Source organism: Notamacropus eugenii, chromosome 6 (assembly GCF_028372415.1).
Source record: "Notamacropus eugenii isolate mMacEug1 chromosome 6, mMacEug1.pri_v2, whole genome shotgun sequence".
NCBI classification, from domain to species: domain Eukaryota; kingdom Metazoa; phylum Chordata; class Mammalia; order Diprotodontia; family Macropodidae; genus Notamacropus; species Notamacropus eugenii.
In genome coordinates this window covers 166,687,337-166,692,442 of record NC_092877.1, presented here as the reverse complement: position 1 = coordinate 166,692,442, position 5,106 = coordinate 166,687,337, and the positions used below count along the sequence as shown (strand labels likewise).

The window sequence follows — 5,106 nt, the reverse complement described above, 5'->3', positions numbered from 1 at the left end:
CATCATCTTCCTGGTCATTGCATTTGTGATTTTCTTCGAATCTCTCTTAATTCTGCTGCAGACTCCATCTTGACTGGGCTACACCCGAGCCACACAACAGTACCATTTGTGCCAAAAATAAAGGAAAAGAGTCAACAGGTCTGCCCATCAGGAGGTCACTGTTCCCCATACCCCACAAGAAAACAAGAGTCTGCCTGTCCTCTATTTGGATTCTCACATCAAAACACAGATTCCATTTTATTGGGTACTAATAAATATCTTCCTAGGGGTATCTCCTGAGGTGGGGCCATCTTATCTTGAAAGCATTTACGCAACTCGATGATCTGGACTAGTCACTGTAATTTCATGAGACTTCTTCTCTTGGAATCTTTCTGTGTATTAGGGCTGAAATTAGAAAACTCCTTGTAGATGTGATTCTTCCATTCGTTTACTGTGAGCTTCTCATGTTCCTTGGAAGCATCAGATAACTGTTGGGCTGCAGTCTCCTCTTCTGGATCCTGGAATTGGTCCAAGAAGGGATGGGCAAGAGCCTGTGTAGCTGTCAAGCATTTGTCCACATTCAACTCCAGCATCTTTTCTAACAGATTTACTGTCTGAGGGCTAGCACAAGGGAAAAGCTGTGAAAAATCCTTCTTGGGATTCTGAGGTAGGGACTGGATACAGGATTTGGTCACTTTGTCCTGTAACTTCTGTACATAGTCTGCTCCAGGAACCTTGACACTTTCAGGATCTGGATCAGTTGATGCAAGTAGTCTTTTCCCTTGAACAGAGTTTTCTCAGTTGGCATCTCTGCCATGATGCAGGCAACAGATCAGATGCCCACTGTCTGATTATAGTGCATCCATCTGAGAATCACTTCTGGGACCTGGTACCAATGAGTCACCTCTGAACCTATCATCTCAGCATCTGCATGCCTGGCCAACTCAAAATCTAGGATCTTCAGTTCAGTTTTCATTCACAGCCAGGTTTTCTGTTTTCAAGTCCCTGTGGAAGACCCCAGCAGAGTAGATATACTTGAGCCCTTTCAACATCTGATAGACAAGGTATTGGATCTTATCCTCACTGAATTCCATGCCCATAATCTTCTAGAGATCCGTCTTCATGAATAGCATCACCAGATAGAAATCATGGTAGTTGTGCAGAGAGGTAGCTGAAGTAAAGATGTTCAATAGTCGAACAATGTCCTCATGCTGTACGTATTTCAATAGAATCAGGTCCTGATAGGCCCTCTTGGCAAAGATCTCCAACTGGAAAGGTTGGTTCAGTTTCTGATTGCCACTTCTCTTCTATCTTCTTATCAATGACTGGGCACACTGTGCCATAGGCCCTGCTGACCACATAGGGCAGAGTCACGTAGTTCTTGGGCAACTCCCACAGAATCTTGTTAACTTTTTGATGTAAAATCCCCTTTTCTGGGTAAAGCTCATTATGGGCTAGTGTCTGGGCTCCTAGACAGCCAGTGTATAGCACACAATGAATTTCCTGGATGTCATGCTTCACGGGGTGTGCTCTAGGCCGAAAGGGTAAGATACTGATTTTAAATGAAGAATTTTCCAACTTATTGCTTTGTAGTCAGTTCCCTTATTACAAGTGAACTTGTAAGGAGGAAATTTGGAGGCCTTTTTTGGATTGTGTTTCCAAAACATGGATAGTTTCTCTAAATTTCAGTGGTCAATATTTTTGAAAAGTGGAGGAATATACGAAAAAGGTTGACAGTTCCAATGGGTCTCAATGTCTCATTTTCTTTTTTTTTCAGTTTTCAACACTCACTTTTGTAAAAATTTCAATTCCAATTTTTTTTCTCCCTGCCTCCCCTGCCCATTTCCCAAGATGGCAAGCAATGTGATATAGGCTATACATGTACAATCATATTAAATATACTTCCACATCAGTCATGTTGTGAAAGAAGAATCCTAACAAATGGGAAAAACCATGAGAAGGAAAAAAAGAAATAATATGAGTTGATCTGCATTCAGACTCCATAGTTCTTTCTCCAGATATGGATAACATTTTCCATCATGAATCTTTTGATGTTGTCTAAGATCATTGTATTGCTGAGAAGAGCTAAGTCTATCAAAGTCGCTCATCACACAGTATTGTTGTTACTGTGTATAATGTTCTCCTGGTTCTGCTCACTTCACTCACCATCAGTTCATATGTGTTTTTCCAGATTTTTTTTTGAAATTTGCCTGCTCATCATTTCTTATAGCACAATAGTATTCGACTACATTAATATAGTACAACTTGTTTAGCCATTCTCCAATTAATCAGTATCCCCTCGATTTCCAATTCATTATTGTCACAAAAAGAGCTGCAATAAATATTTTTCTACATTTGGGTCCTTTTCCCTTTTTATGATTTCTTTGAAATACAGGTCTAGCAGTGGTATTGCTGGATCAAAAGGTATGGACAGTTTTATAGCCCTTCGGGCACAGTTCACAACTCCACTAACAATGCATTAGTGTTTCAATTTTACCTGGTCTTCTCCAACAGTTATCATTTTCCTGTTTTGTCATGTTAGACAATCTGATAGGGGTGATATAGGACCTCAGAGTTGTTTTAATTTACATAATTAATAGTGGTTAAGAGCATTTTTTCATATGACTATAAATAGTTTTAATTTTTTCACCCGAAAATTGCCTGTTCATATCTTTTGGCCATGTATCAATTGGGGAATGATTTGTATTTTTATAAATTTGACTCAATTCTCTCTCTATTTTAGAAATAAGATCTTTATCAGAGACACTATATGCAAAATTTTTCCCCCAGCTTTCTGATTTCCTTCTATATTTTGGCTGCATTGGCTGTGGGTTAGGTATCAGCACCATATTTGTACAATAAAGCAAATTTGGTAGGACTCCAACTATTTTTCCAAATAGTTTACACAGTATTGAAATTAATTGTTCTTTAAATGTTTGGTAGAATTCACTTGTAAATCCATCTGGCCCTAGTGATTTTTTCTTAGGGAATTCATTGATGGCTTGTTCAATTTCTTTTTCTGAAATGGGATTATTTAAGTGTTTTATTTCCTTTTCTTTTAATCTGGGCAGTTTATATTTTTTGTAAATATTTATCGATTTCACTTAGATTGTCAGATTTATTGTCATACAGTTCAGCAAAATAGCTTCTAATGATTGTTTTAATTTTATCTTTATTGGTGAATTCATCCTTTTCATTTTTTGATACTATTAATTTGGTTTTATTTTTTTAAAAATAAAATTTACCAAAATTTGCTCTTTTACTCCTGTTTTAATAAAACCAGATCTTAGTTTTATTTATTAATTTAATACTTAATTTCAATTTTATTAATTTCTCATTTAATTTTCAGAATTTCTAATTTGGCATTTAATTGGTATTTTTCATTTGTTCTTTGTCTAGCTTTTTTAGTTTCATGCCCAATTTATTGATTTCCTCTTTCTCTTTTTTATTCATGTAAATATTTGGAGATATAAAATTTCCCCTAAGAACTACTTTGGCTGCTTTTCATAAGTTTTCATATGTTGTCTCATTATTGTCATTCTCTTGGATGAAGTTATTGATTTTTATATGATTTGTTATCTGATCAACTCATTCTTTAAGATTAGATTATTGAGTTTTCAACTAATTTTTAGTCTGTCTTTCCATGGCCCTTTTTTATATGTTATTTTTATTGCATCAAATTCTGAAAGGATGCATTTAACATTTCTGTCTTTTTGCATTGAATTATGAAGTTTTTATGTCCTAATATAAGGTCAGTTTTTGTGTAGGTGATGTATGCCATGTGAGAAAAAGGTATATTCCTTTCTATACATCTTCAGTTTTCTCCAGAGGTTAATCATATCTAACTTTTCTAAAATTCTGTTCACTTCCTTATCTTCTTTCTTGTTTATTTTGTGGTTAGATTTATCTAGTCCTGAGAGGACGAGATTAAGGTCCCCCACTAGTATATTTTTACTGTCTATTTCTTCCTGTAACTTACTTAATTTCTCTAAGAATTTGGATGCTATGCCACATGATGCATATATATATTTGTTATTGATATTGCTTCATTGTCTATGGTACCTTTTAGCATGATATAGTTTGCTTCCTTATCTCTTATAACTAATTCTATTTTTCCTTTTGTTTTGTCTGAGATCAGGATTCCTACCCCTGCTTTTTTTTTTTTAAACTTCAACTAAAGCACAATAGATTCTACTCCAGTCTTTTATCTTTCGTCTGTGCATTTCTATCTGCTTCACATGTGTTTCTTGTAAACAACATATTGTTAAGATTATTTTTTTTTAATCTACTCTGCTATCTGCTTCTGTTTTATGGGCAAGTTCATCCCATTCACACTCATAGTTATGATTACTGTCTTTCTTTCTATCCTATTTCCACCTGTCCCCCATTTATACTTTTTTCTCTCCTTTCACCCTTCTCCTCGTCATCGGTGTTTTGCCTCTGTAATCTTCCCTCCCTTCAATCAACCCCCGTCTCTTTTCTTTCTTCTTTCCTCTATTACTTTTCCCTTCTTTTCTGCTCTCCATTATAATCACCCCCCAACCTTTTCTTTTCTCTTTTGTAATGGGATGAGTTAGAGCTGACCCCTGCCCATCTCTGGACACCACACTGAGAGCCTGCCTAGCTAAACTAGGGGCTTGTCAGTAGGGGTGGAACAAGATGGCATTAGGAGGAAGGGTCTCGCCCTGGTTGACAACGTGGCAGTTCGAGTATAGAGTGAAGAAGCTATCCATATAAGGAAATCAGTTATGTGATAGGCTTGCAATGTATGCTTATGTAACCAAGGCTATAAAAGTGTGTGACCTAGCTGGAATAACCTGTCCTGTCTCCTGTCTCATTCATTACTCACTAGATCAAGGTCTCTTGTGGGACAAGATCCTTGGGTAGGGTTTAGGGGACCCCCAAAATGGTCTAGGGGACCCCAACAATTGTCATCCAAACATGGGGCAGGGAACGGTACACAACACAGGGCCAAAAGCATAGTCCTTTAGCGGGGGAAGAGACATATCTGCGTGCCCTTAGGAGCCTCTGGACGGGAGCAGTCCAAGACGAATTTTGGTGCACTCAACCTCAGGAGAACAAGAGAAGGAAGACAACAATCTGAGTAACCTGTTTATAAAACAGTGA

At 37.1% G+C, this 5,106-nt stretch overlaps 1 pseudogene; it reads right to left on the bottom strand.

Annotated features, from left to right (window-relative positions):
* Positions 1–332: 332 nt before the first annotated feature.
* On the bottom strand, positions 333–1,427 carry LOC140510843 (mitogen-activated protein kinase 13 pseudogene; annotated as a pseudogene).
* Between the last annotated feature and the right edge of the window lie 3,679 nt (positions 1,428–5,106).